Consider the following 14,305-nt stretch of genomic DNA (forward strand, 5'->3'; position numbering starts at 1 on the left):
CCCATAAATAATTGTTTAGTTGAGAATTCACACATGTGAGAAAGCCACATATTCAAGCACAGGACAATCTACCATTTTAGTGTGAAGAATTTGACAACTCAGGGATACACTTTGCTAAAACTTCCAGTTTACATTGCTATGCAGTTTACTTAGTATTTCAGTTTTAAATGTTTACATATTTATTTGCTACATGCAAGGTTTCCCTGAGGGCAGTATTTGGGTACTTACCTTACATTTGCAGGACTGAAAAGGGTTCTTTCCAGAACAAAAAAGTAGGCCACAAAGATAAATTATGGTTTATGGAGCAGAACACAGAAACTGCAAAGAACTGCATTATGACACGTTTCCAACTTTAAAACACTGTGCCCTCAGTTCCTTCTGAAATAACTCACATTTATCCAAACAGGGCATTGAGGAAAGGCTTCGTCGGGGTGGTTCAGAGGAATTGCTCCCTTTCCTTCCGGTCAGACCCTAAGTCTCACTCAATATTTGGTGATTATTTTTGGCATCCACTCTGGTCCATATTTCACACTTTTATGGATTCGAATATTTACTTCTGATATTCCAGATGTAGAGAATTTTCTAATTCTGACATGAAGTATAGAATATATGTGAACTCTTCATACCTTCCTCATTTTGATTCCTCTCAGCTGCAGCAAAGATCCATGTAAGTATGAAACATAAGGAGGTTTATTTTTCTCTAACACATACTCTGCAGTGTCTGATCTAGCGCCTGACCCTGAGAGACTTTTGGAAGAAGGTAACTTCCAAATTGAGCCACACCTGAAAAATCTCCCCCATGCTCCAGAAAAAAAAAATCCATTGAGTTACTCTGATTTGTAGCAGTTTGAAATTAGCTATTTAACCATATAAATTAATCTGCACCTAGGATACAATCTCTCTTATTTCATAACATCAATGAAAACCTTACACGACCATGTCCCTGTGTTTCTATTCCTCACTTCCTTTTTGGATTCCGAACTAGTTTTTCTAAAATTTATTTAGATGCCTCATAGATGTCTCAAAACCTAATGGTCTGAAAACCATGTTTACCATCTTCTCTCACAAATCAGCTCCTTCTGACTTACTTACATTTAGGAAGAGTTAAACCACTCACTCATCTGCGAAGTGTCCTCACTCATCTGAGACTCCTCTCACTCACTACTCATATCTACTACTTGCTATCTGCTCAGGACGCCCTTAACTCTTCCCCATCACCCTGGTCTCCACCACACTTCCTTCTCACTACTGCAGCTGAGTGATGACATACCATGGAGGGTAAGCACATGGAGTTTGGGCTCACACTGCCTGGGTTCAGATCTGGTCGGCCACATTCTGTCTGGACTTGGGCAAATTATTTTACTTCAGGAAGCCTCAGTGTACTAATCTATAAATGGGGATAATAATAGTATAAGGATTAAATGAGATAATGAAAAAGTTTGTAACACTTATGACACATCATAAGTATTAGCCTAAAAACTCCATGAAGCCAAAGACTTTGCCTGTCGTGTCACCCACTCCATTCTGGTGCCACCACAACAGAATGTATGCTGGCCAATGAGTGCTCAGCACAATCTCCTCTCTGCAAGTCTTCTAGAGTATGGCAAATTGTATTATTGTTAAAAAATGTTTCTGCCAATCACTCTGGGAGGAGGAACGAGGGTATCAGGGTTGGCTGTGTGAGTTGTTTCAGCTAACCAAATGGGAATGGGAATGTCCTGTAACATATCCAGGCAGAGGCTGTAAGAGCCTGCATGCACTTTTCTTTCTTTCTTTTTAGTTACCATTGTCTGTGTGTGTGTGTGTGTGTGCACATGCGCGTGCATGCGCATGTGTGTGTGTGTATGGTGAGAACACTTAAGATTTACTCTCTTAGCAACTTTGAAATGTATAATACAGTATTGTTAACTACAGTCAGATCCCCAGAACTTATTCATCTTATAACTGAAAATCTGTACCCTTTAACCAACATGTCTCCTTTTTCTCCTCCTCCTAGCTCCTGCCAACCATTGTTCTACTCTCTGTTGCTACAAGTTCCACTTTTTTAGATTCCACATCTGAGGGAGAGCATACAGTGTTTGTCTTTCTCTGTTTGGCTTATTTCACTTGGCATCATGTCCTTCAGGTTTACCCATGATGCAAACCACATGTGGTTTTCTTTAAAAAAATTTTTTTAAATGTTTTTATTTATTTTTGACACAGAGAGAGACAGAGCATGAGCGGGGGAGGGGTAGAGAGTGAAGGAGACACAGAATCCAAAGCAGGCTCCAGGCTCTGAGCTATCAGCACAGAGCTTGACGCAGGGCTTGAACTCACGGAGTGTGAGATCATGACCTGAGCTGAAGGCAGATGCTTAACCGACTGAGCCACCCAGGCGCCCCCCACATGTGGTTTTCTAACTTCTCTCTCCCTTTGCCAAAAGACCTGCAATCTTCCAGGTAGAAAGAAGGTGCACTATTAGTAGGTCCTAGAGTAAAGTCAAGTGGAATTGAATTGGTGTCTAATTGTATCAGACATGAAGGAAGAATAAGCGAGAAATAAGCATTCCCTTGTTCTAAGCCCCTAACATTCTGGGGTTGTTTGTCACTCTTCTTTATCCAGGTTGATATTCAGAACACGCACAAAAATATGTTGGTCTCAGCTACAGAATAAAAGCATAATGGGATGTGAGGGCGATCTGGCTGCAACATCTGTCACCCCCTTGATTGCCAGGGTTGATTCGGCTGATCTGGCTGACTATAGGCAGATTTCCCCTTCCTCCCTCACCACTCCATGTGTGTCCCTCCTGAAGCTGCATGCTCGGTCGAAGAGGACAACCTTCCCCGATAGAGGGGAACTGTTCTTCGGCCAAGGGTATACAAGTAGCTGCGCTCCCCTGCTAGAAACTCTAAACGAGCTCTCAAGGTCCATTTGTAGGAGAACGTAGGGTAGTCAAGCTTCCAAGACTCCAGACACGTCCAAATGAGGTGCTGCATGTGGCAGTCTGCCTTTCTTTAAAAAAAAAAAAAAAAAAAAAAAAAAAAAAGAGAATAAAAGCATAATGTCCTTAGCATGACATACAAGTACCTTCACCAAATTGGTCCAAAGATCAGTTCCTCAATCTACTTCTCCTGCAGTCTGTCTGGAGACACTCTGTATAATCCACACAGAATTTTTTAACATCTGAACATCACCTTGAACACCTGTTTCCACCTCTCTGAGATCCTAACTGTCCTTGGCACCTGACTTAAAGAGACAAAGCAAGATCTTCTGAGTCCAGTGAGTTTAAGGTAGGATTTACAGCTGATTATTAAATGGTTTGCAGAATCACTGGAAGGACTAAGGGAACTAACCAGTGGAACTTCCAAGAAAGAAGTGCTGACAAGGGAGAACCTGCTGACAAGGAGACACTGCTTCCACCATAATTACAAAACTACCTTTCCTGCATGGAGGCAGCCCCTCCCTCTGTCCACTGCTAAACCATGCCTCCTCTGTCACAACTACACCCAATTGCATACTCAAGTCTCTCATAAACGTATGTGTTTGGCAAAGTCCAAATCATACCCACAATCATCAGATGCAAGGTCATCTGAGAAATGTCTTTTTGTAAAAGTTTATTTATTTTGAGAGAGAAAGAGCAGGGAAGGGGCACAAAGGAGGAAGAGAGAGAATCCCAAGTAAGCTCTGCACTGTCCATGCAGAGCCTGACAGCACGAGATTCGAACTCAGGAACCTCCAGAGCATGACCTGAGCTGAAATCAAGAGTCAGATGCTTAATGGATTGAGCCACCCACGTACCCTGAGAAATGTTGTTTTTAACTTCTAGGCCTGCAATCCAGGAAGGCATCCTAGAAAGACTGGAATAAATGCTGATAACATCATTTCATAATTTCTATAGTGCTTCACCTTTGTTATGGACTGAATGTTTGTGCCCCTCCCCATGCATGTATTGAAGCCCTAACCACTAATGTGATGGTATTTGGAGGTGGGCCTTTGAGAGGTGCTTAGTTTTAGATGAGGGCATGAGGGTGGGGCTCTAATGGGATTAGTATCCTTGTAAGAAGAGGAAGAGATCAAAGTACAAGCTGTCTCTCTCCCCTTGCTCCTTCCACCTCCCCATCTCCCCCTTCCCCCTTTCCTTTCCCCCTCCCCTTCTCCCTCCCTCTCTCCCTCCTCTAAGGATACAATGAGAAGGTGGCCATCTGAAAGTCAGGAAGAGAACTCTTACCAAGAGCTGAATTGGCTGACACCTTGATCTTGGACTTAACAAACCTCCAGAACTGTGAGAAGTAAATGTCTAATGTTTAAGCCCCCTCCCCCTCTAAGGTATTTTGTTATAGTAGTTCGGGCTAAGATGACCCTCATTAAAGAACCTTCATGCCTCTTGTTTCCTGAAGACTCCTTGAGATCTAGAGAACATGGATCATCATCCCCACCTCTGGGATGAAAAATTTGAGACTCAGGCAAGTTACATGGTGAAGCCAAGACCAAAACTCAAGTTTGTTAGATGCTAGTCCAGTGCCCCTCCCAATATGCCCAGGAATCTCAGTTTTTCTAAGTCCTAAGCCCTGAGAACTTGAAAATCTAGGGTGACAACTGCAGTTGCTGCTGTTTCACTGCATAAGGCGCATTATCAGCAGTGAGGAAGGGCTCCCTGAGGAAGAGCCCGCCCTCCAACAGGGTGGGAGAGTCAGCTGCCTGGGAAATAATTAATCCTCAGTCCTCTGATTCCTATTAGGATAGTGTCTCTCTCATTTGTTATCTTTAAATGAAGTGAAGTGGGCGCTATCAGAAAAGTGGTGCTTCCTCCTTGGCTTGTTGGGAAGTTGGGGGGAAGCAAAAATATTTTCCACATTTTGATTTTGACTGGAAATTTTCACTGTAAGAGATAAGTCTTTGTGGGCCACTCATAAGCCTAGAAAATCCTATTTGCTGTTATACAAATCTAACCAGAAAAGAGAAGTATTGATTTTCTTAGGAAATAATGAAAAGCCATTAATGCATTTATGCTTACGTGCCTTTAGCGTTTCAGTATGAGGACGTTTTTATAATGTTTTCAGTGGCACTTCTAGAAAATGATTCATTCCCAGGCCAAAGAAGAAACAAATTTTAAAATTCAAGAGTCTGAAATATTCATTTTGTAGACCCTAAATCTAGAAATTATTGAACCCTAGAATCTTTGAGCCAGATTAAATCTCAGAAATGATCAGTCTAGTGGAATTTAACCAAATTTAAAGCAAGAAAACTCTTCGTTAAAATAAGATTTTATGGAGAACTCCCAACCAGATAAGACAAAAACTGTTCTGAACGAAGTGGGACTAATGGCCAAGACTGACGCATGTGGCCACTTCTCACAGTACTCCAACCCACCCCATATCTCTAAGGAAACCCAGGCTTCAAAAAACCCAGTTCCAAGGGCAAAAAGATTGTCCAGCTCAAGGCCAGATAGATGGTACCAGCACTGGAACTTGAACCCACCCCTTCTGATTTTTGTTCTTTCCTTGAGAAATCCCTGGGACAACATTTTCTTTGGTGACTTTTGCAGATCTCCCTTTGCCCTGTTTCCAGGCACTCACACCCACTTCTCACTGAAGCTTGAGGGTCATCTCTTTTTGCTAGTAGATCTGCTGGGATTCCTCTGTTTGTATGGCTCTTGCCTTCCAAGCCCAGCCACTGTGCAAGGCACTAGGGATGCACTGGTGACAAGACATTGTCCCTGACTTTAAGGGGTGGGGGTCCAGTGGGTTGTTAAAAGGGGAAACCCAGAGATAAAGGGAATGAAAAGATAAAGACATGGCATTTAAAACAAATTCTAATTAATCTCGGACAACTCTTGAGACATGCTTTTTGTGCTTGGCTCACGCTCTTCTTCTAGTGTCTGGATATTTAAAGGCATAGAGCCAGAACAAACCGTCCTTTCTCTGTTCTACCACTTTCTGTCTTCTCCACCCAAGCACAGCTTCAAATTCTTCAAGGCAATGGCAGCGACATTTATTTGCATACAAATTAAGTTAACTGATAGAATTTTCTCAAACTAAAGTTTATCTCCCAAAGTATTTCTTAACCTTTGGTGTCTACTACTGCTTGTCTGTCACTGAGCGCTAACAGATGGCAAAATTAATGAACATATAGCAAAGGAAGATGCATGCAAAACATAGAAGCAATTGATCCTGCTCAGGTTAGCAGCTTGTTTCTTTGCGACCCATGGGATCATGACTTTATACTACATCCATCCATACAGTATAGGCTGTCCTATGTTTGGCAAAGATAATTGTTAAAAATTCATATCATAACAAGAATATCAATTTTTACCTTTATGTATGCTTAAGGTATCTCTGCATCATTGCCCAGAAGCTGGAAATAGTGGTAGCGTCTGACAAGATAATAGGTGTTGGAATAAGAGGTAGGAGAGAGACTTTTCATTGCATATGCTTGTTTATATGTGGAAAGGTTTACCATGTGTGTCTTTTGGTTTTCAAAGAAATTAAAATTGAAATACATGTGCTTTAAACATTCTGATGGTGGGGTCTCATCTCACAGATTCTGAGCATGACCTGGGCAGTGGGGTTTTTGAAAACTCCCTGGGTAATTAGAACATGCAGCCAAGATTAAGAACCACTGCTCTAAGCTATTAGCAGAAACTCTTTATTATATACTGATATTTATTTAAGGCAGGCATTCCTAGATTTTTTGAGCAAGGAAGGGCTCCTTTGATGTTAAATATTTTTACCATCTCTCACACCACAGTTGACATATTTTTGGTATGTGTTTATTGCAGATTTGTTATTAACAGATCAAATGTCCAAAGTTACTAAGAATTAATTTCAATTAAATTGATATACATTTGAAAAATAGTAGTAGGTATGTGAATATAGGTGGGAAGCAATGCAAATCCTCTTTGCAGGTAATTCTATGTTCTTATATCTTCTTATCTAAGACTTGTGTTTCTACAGGTATAAAGCCACCTTGCAAAATCCCTGGTTCCTTAGAAGTCCACAGTCCATAAAGTAGGAATCATTGGATTTAAGTATCTCTTTTCCTAGACAAGACTGTAGGGAGACATTTTGACCTTTTGGGCAGTAAACAGCAAATAGCAGGTGTTTCTGTAGTATTGACTTTGAGATCTGCTTGGTTTTTTTCTTATTGCTTTGTTTTAATTTCTACCCAAGTCCCAATGTTCTCTAGAATACAAACTGTGCCCTGCAATCCTATTTACAACCTTTGCTTAAATATGCACCAGGCTTTTTTCTCTTGGTAAGTTTTCTCGGCCATTTGTTTTGCTTAGAATGATAGTAGATAGAGCACAAACCCTCCTATCCTCCTCTACCATGATGATGCCCCTGCTAAACCTAGCTTTTCATGAAAATCCCTCTTTGAACCATTTGTTAACATTGTGAGGTGACTAGTCCTTTACCTATTTGAACCCAGTTATCCTGGTTCCTATCCTGTATTAGATGTCAACAGAAAGGCACTGTGAAGATTTTTAAGGGCTGCTTTTGGGAGCCCACTAACCTTTGGACCCCCTCCCTAAAGTGACAGTATGAATGTGAGAGCTTCATCAGAAGTGCATTAAAAGTAGAAAAATAGCCAATCCTGAATGCTCCATGCTATGTTACCCCAAATTTTGCAGTCATGAATTACATTTACTCTTTTACACTTCCAAACAACCATCAAGTTTCATTCAACCAAAATTAACATATGCTAATCTAAGAACTACTTGATATATTGGATTTTCTTAGATATATTACCACACCATGCTTCTTGGCATGATTTTTACTAAGCCTTACACATTTTTTTGTCAGTTCTAAAAACTACGGATTGTTTTCTCCTCCCTTGTGCATATCTGACTCTACCTTAAAGTTAAAAATCATTAAAGAAACAGAAAAGCATTTCACCTCTTTTTTTTTTAACGTTTGTTTATTTTTGAGACAGAGAGAGACAGAGCATGAATGGGGGAGGGTCAGAGAGAGGGAGGCACAGAATCTGAAACAGGCTCCAGGCTCTGAGCTGTCAGCAAAGAGCCCGACATGGGGCTCAAACTCACGGACCGCGAGATCATGACCTGAGCCGAAGTTGGCCGTTTAACTGACTGAGCCACCCAGGAGCCCTGCATTTCACCTCTTGAATGTGCAATATATACACAGTTCAAGTTCTACCCATTTTGCAAGTGAGCAAGATTCCAGCCATCAATCAACCTGCAGTAACTTTTATTTAATTATATTTTAAAGGCATATGAGGTAATAGTAGGAGCTGAAAAAAAGCTTAAATAACCACATAGCAGTTAACTAATAGTGCTAAAGATTTCACCAGAATTTGCTTCTAAGTCCTCACGAAGAATGACTTGTTCTTTTGTAGATTTTCCTCTTTGGCTGTTCCTTAGTCATTTCTGTGAAATTGTTTTATAATGAAATGTTTCCCCCTTTCTTTCTTTATATTCTTTTTTATATAATCATGAAAGTAATACATGTTTATTAATGGAAGAAAAAATATGTTTTTATTTATTTATTTATTTATTTATTTATTTATTTATGTTTATTTATTTATTTATTTATTCATTTTAATGTTTATTTATTTTTGAGAGAGAAAGAAAGAGAGGCAGAGAGCAAACAGGAGAGGGGCAGAGAGAGATGGGGACACGGAATCTGAAGCAGGCTCCAGGCTCTGAGCTGTCAGCACAGAGCCCAACACGGGGCTTGAAACCATGAACCATGAGATCATGACCTGAGTGGAAGTCAGATGCTTAACCAACTGAGCCACCCAGAAGTCCGCCAAAAAATCTGTTTTTAAAAAAAGACTTAAAACCTCCATTGTAATGTACTATTCAGAGATAAGCATTAACATTTGGTTGCATTTCCTTTTCTTCTCTAAGTGTGTGTGTGTGTGTGTGTGTGTGTGTGTGTGTGTGTATGTGTGTGTTTACACATATATACACACAAATGTATGAACAAAATAGGAACATAGAATATGCATATACATTTTGGTGTTCTGCTTTTTCTCTTAAAATCTGTTATTAGCATTTGTTTCTCCACCCCCATGTCTTCTGTTCTCAGGTTCATTCCCCCAGTTCCCGATCTCATTTCCTACCAGCCTCCCCACTCTTGTTTTCTTAGTCCTCACCTTGCTACCCTCCTTAATCTTTTCTCAGTGCTGCAGCCAAAGGCATTTCTCTCCCGTGGTACTAATCATTTCACTCCCCTATTTTATTATTTTTTTAAATGGTTATTTATTTATTGAGAGAGAGAGGGAGAGAAGGAGAAAGCATGAGCTGGGGAGGGGCAGAGAGAGAGGGAGAGAGAGAACCCCAAGTAGTCTCTGTACTGTCAGCACAGAGCCCAATATGTGTCTCCATCTCACAAACACGAGATCGAGACCTGAACCAAAACTAAGAGTTAGACACTTAACTGACTGAGCCACCCAGGTGCTCCTCCCCTATTTTAAAGCCTTTAACATGTTGCCTCTTTGTTCACAGGGTAAACCCGAGTTCCCTTTAGTTTCCTGCATGACCTTCAGCTCCTCTCTCAGGCCTATCTTTCAGTCACAGCCTGTTGCTTTCTCCTTCAATATATTCTGTCCAGTTGCAGCGTTTCTCAACGTATGACCCACAAGCCACGTGTTTTAGTCTTATAGAGTGACATTTGAACAATGAGGAGTCTAGGGTCACACTCTAGGTGACCTGAATCAGAAATTCTAGATGTCACTCTATTTTTAATAAGTTCTTCAAGTAATTTTTGAATACCCTCCAACATGGAAACTTCTTTTCTAAGACTCCCTAATAGAAAAATTAAAATCAATTGTTTAAAGGCATTTCTCATCCATTCTGCACCTCGTCTGGTCCTCATTGCATTGCTCTGAAGTCAGTTTTATTATCATTCTACTCATTCCACAGATGAGGAAACATACAGATGAATCAAAGACATTAAGAGATTTGTCCAATCCACACAACCAGTAAGGTTTGGGGATAACATTTCAAGTCTGCTCTTTCCAAATCCAAATTCTAGCAGCTTTCCATTATATATTACCAGCTTCCCACTTTGGCCTGTAAAGAGAGAGACTTTGTTCTATGTGCCTTTAGTCAATGCACTCATCCTTCAAGACTGTGGTACACATTGCAGGTGTTCTCACCATAGTCCTGAACACCATCTTTCCAGTATATGTGGTTGGTCAGACTTCTACTGCAAGCACCTAAGATTCTCTGTTTAACATCTTTCTCTTGATCTGAGCAAGAGGCAGACTTAAATGTCAGGGAGTCAGAGCCCCCAGGAGCCAATGGCATATGGGAGCTACAGCTAAATACTCTAGCCTTATCACCTGGGGCGGGGGGAGGCAAATTTGAGATGTGTTCTACAGAGAGCCCCAGAGATGTTCAAGTGACACACTGCTTCACAAAGCTTCCTTTTATCCCCTCCCTTCCCTCTCCCATCTCACGTTCTCATTCTCCCCTGTTATTTTCTGGGGATCCCCTGACAAGTAAACTACTTGAACTCACATCTTGTCTCAGGGTCTGCTTCAGGAACCCAACTTAAGACAAAGCCCCTGATTAAACATGGATTTTGTATTTCAAGTGACAGAAACACAAATCACACAATGAAAACAACAGAAACTAATGCACACAAAGTTGAGAAGTCCAGGTACAGACCTGGCTTCTGATGCAGTCAGCTGTACACGTGCAAAGGATGTTAGCCTTTCTGTGGCTCTCTCTCTGGTTCTTCACCTCTCTCCTTGCCCTGACATCTCTCTGTTTTGTTTTTCTTCATGTGGTTTTATTCTCAGGAAGTATTCCATGTTGAAACATGTTGGAACCTGAAGCAAAAGGAAAAGTGTGTCCCCCCCATTTATCCATATTTTTATACATTTTAATGTCTTTTTTTCCTAGAATCAGATTTTTAGTTTTGTCTTTTATTATCCTTATTTAGTTTTTACTTCATAATCACAAACTTAACTCTGCAATCCAGCTAGATTTGGAGGGGACTTAGGAAAATATGGAACCCATAGAACTGCAGCAAGAGCACAGAGATTATAAGATAGTTCAAGCAGATGGGGGTGAAGGGGTGCTCTCCTGAGCTACAGAAGGAATAATCTGCTAGTGAAGTTAAACACAAGTCAAATTTATTAGATCTGTGCATAATAAGCAATGGCGATCTTCTTGCTGGTCTTGCAATTCCTGGACATAAATTGTTCCATGGTTTCCATAATATTCATGCTCTCTTTGACCTTGCAAAAGACCACATGATTGCTATCCAGCCACTCAGTCTCAGAAGTGCAGAGGAAAAACTGGAAACCATTTATGTTAGGTCCAGCATTTGCCATGAACAAGATGCCAGGACCTGTGTGCTTCAAGATGAAATTTTCATCATCCAGTTTCTCCCTGTAAATGGACTTACCGCTAGTGCCATTATGGCATGTGAAGTCACTACCCTGGCACATAAATCTTAAATAATCCTGTGAAAGTAGGAAAATTTATAACCAAATCCTTTCTTCCCAGTGCTCAGAGCACAAAAGTTCTCTGCACTCTTTGGATCTTTGTCTGCAAACAGCTTGAAGGAGATGTGGCCCAAGGGCTTGCAATTCCTGGTGATGTCAAAGAACACGGTGGAGTTGACCATGTCTGGGTGGCATGGGTGGCTCTGAGATGGTGGCATCTGCAAGCTCCAGAAGTAGATTTTGAAAATATTATTGATGAGCCTGCTTCAATTAAAGTTAGATTATAATAAATTATTTTAGTGTAAATAAAATATTTATACTTAAAACAATATTTAAAATTTTTATTACACATACTTTTAAATTTTTCAATACTTTTTCAACTACTTTAATATTCTGGGAAAAAACTAGCTGTTAAAAAATAGATAAAAACATGGATATAGGGGGCACATTTTTCCTTTTACCTCAAGCTCCAATAGAACTCAATATGACATTGTCTTCATTTAAGTTTTTTTTTTTTTTTTTTAATTTACATCTAAATTAATTAGCATATAGTGCAACAATGATTTCAGGAGTAGATTCCTTAGTGTCCCTTACCTATTTAGACCATCCCTCCTCCCACAAGCCCTCCAGTAACCCTCAGTTTGTTCTCCATATGTATGAGTCTCTTCTGTTTTGTCCCCCTCCCTGTTTTTATATTACTTTTGTTTCCCTTCCCTTATGTTCATCTGTTTTGTCTCTTCAAGTCCTCATATGAGTGAAGTCATATGATATTTGTCTTTCTCTGACTGACTAATTTCGCTTAGCATAATACCCTCCAGTTCCATCCACGTAGTTGCAAATGGCAAGATTTCATTCTTTTTGATTGCCGAGTAATACTCCATTGTATGTGTGTGTGTGTGTGTGTGTGTGTGTGTGTGTGTGTATATATATATATATATATATATATATATATATATATATATATACCACATCTTCTTTATCCATTCATCCATCGATGGACATTTGGGCTCTTTCCATACTTTGGCTATTGTGGATAGTGCTGCTGTCAACATGGGGGTGCATGTGTCCCTTCGAAACAGCATACCTGTATCCCGTGGGTAAATGCCTAGTAGTGCAACTGCTAGGTCGTAAGGTAGTTCTATTTTTAGTTTTTTGAGGAACCTCCATACTGTTTTCCAGAGTGGCTCCACTAGCTTGCATTCCCATCCATTTAAATTTTTGATATTTTGTTTGTCATAGGCTATTTTATTTTATTTACTTATTCAAAAATATTTATTTATTTTTTGGAGAGTGTAAGCAAGGGAGGGGCAGAGAGAGAAGGACAGAGGATTGGAAGTGGGCTTTGTGCTGACAGACTGACAGCAGTGAGCCTGATGTGGGGCTCAAACTCATGAACCATGAAATCATGACCTGAGCTGAAGTCTGACACTCAACCGACTGAGCCACCCAGGTGCCCCTGCCATAGATTATTTTAATTAATTTTTATTTTTAAAATATAAACTTAAATATTGTTTATCTCTATTTCTGAGTCTTTTTGGTATGTCCTCAAATTTTGCAAACTGGTATAGCCACTGTGGAAAACAGTATGGAGATTGCTCAAAAAGTTAAAAACAGGACTGTTCTACCATCCAGAGAATCACACTACTGTTTATTTACCCCCAAAATACAAAAATGCTAATTCAAAGGGATACATGCACCTCTATGTTTATAGCTGCATTATTTACAATAGCCAAATTATGGAAGGAGCCTAAGTGTCCATTGATAGATGAATGGGTAAAGAAGATATACAAAAAAGAAGGAAATCTTGCTATTTGCAACAACATGGATAGAGTTAAGAGAGTATTATGCTAAGTGAAATAAGTCAGAGAAAGACAAATACCATATGATTTCACTCATATATAGAATTTAAGAAACAAAACAAATGAGCAAAGAAAAAAAAAGAGAGTGACAAACCAAGAAATAGACTCTTTTTAAAAAAATTTTTTTAATGTTTATTTATTTTTGAGAGAGAGATACACACACACACACAGAATGCAAGCAGGGGAGGAGCAGAAAGAGAGAGAGGGAGACACAGAAGCCAAAGCTGGCTTTAGGCTTTGAGCCGTCAGCACAGAGGCTGACACGGGGCTTAAACCCACAAACTGTGAGATCATGACCTGAGCTGAAGTCTGAGACTTACCTGACTGATCCACCCAGGCACCCCAAGAAATGGGCTCTTAAGTTTAGAGAACCAGCTGGTGGTTACCAGAGGGGAGGTACATGGGGGATGCGTGAAATAAGTAAAGGAGATTATGAGTACACTAATCATGATGAGCACTGAGTAATGTATAGAATTGTTGAATCATATATTGTATACCTGAAACTAATAAAACACTGTATGTTAACTATACTGGAATTAAGGTTAAAAGTTTTATAAAAATAAAATAAATAAAATAAAATAAAATAAAATAAAATAAAATAACATAACATAAAATAAAATAAAATAAGTAGGTGTTCCCTGCTTATGACTGCTTCAACAGAATCAGCCACATCCCTCCGATGGCATGATATGTCCAATGGTTGATCCTACTGCTATTTTGGCCACATCGCTAGCAGCCCAGTCCTCTGCTGACTCAGACTGTTGTACGCTACCTGTAAGACTCTGACTCTCAGCCTCCTCCATACTCTTCAGGCACCCACAACTTGAGAGCATTAAGTAACTGGGGAGCTGGTATCTCTCCTAATCAGGATGATAGCTGAAGCTGTTCTCACTGAGCTGGTTATTCCAGCAAAAAGATTTCAGCCCAGGACTCCCTCCTCTTGAGATGTAGAACTCTCTACATGAAGGCCAGAATTGCTCAAATTGGTTGTGTGCTCTCAAGACCTCACTTTCCATCTTCTTGCTGCCTTTTGAACTCAGTATTTA

The 14,305-nt window shown here is 40.0% G+C and overlaps 1 pseudogene; it reads right to left on the reverse strand.

Annotated features, from left to right (window-relative positions):
* Positions 1-11,088: 11,088 nt before the first annotated feature.
* On the reverse strand, positions 11,089-11,554 carry LOC112869615 (peptidyl-prolyl cis-trans isomerase A pseudogene; annotated as a pseudogene).
* Between the last annotated feature and the right edge of the window lie 2,751 nt (positions 11,555-14,305).

This window comes from Puma concolor, chromosome C1 (assembly GCF_028749965.1).
Source record: "Puma concolor isolate L17-30 chromosome C1, mPumCon1.1.hap2, whole genome shotgun sequence".
Taxonomy (NCBI): Eukaryota; Metazoa; Chordata; class Mammalia; order Carnivora; family Felidae; genus Puma; species Puma concolor.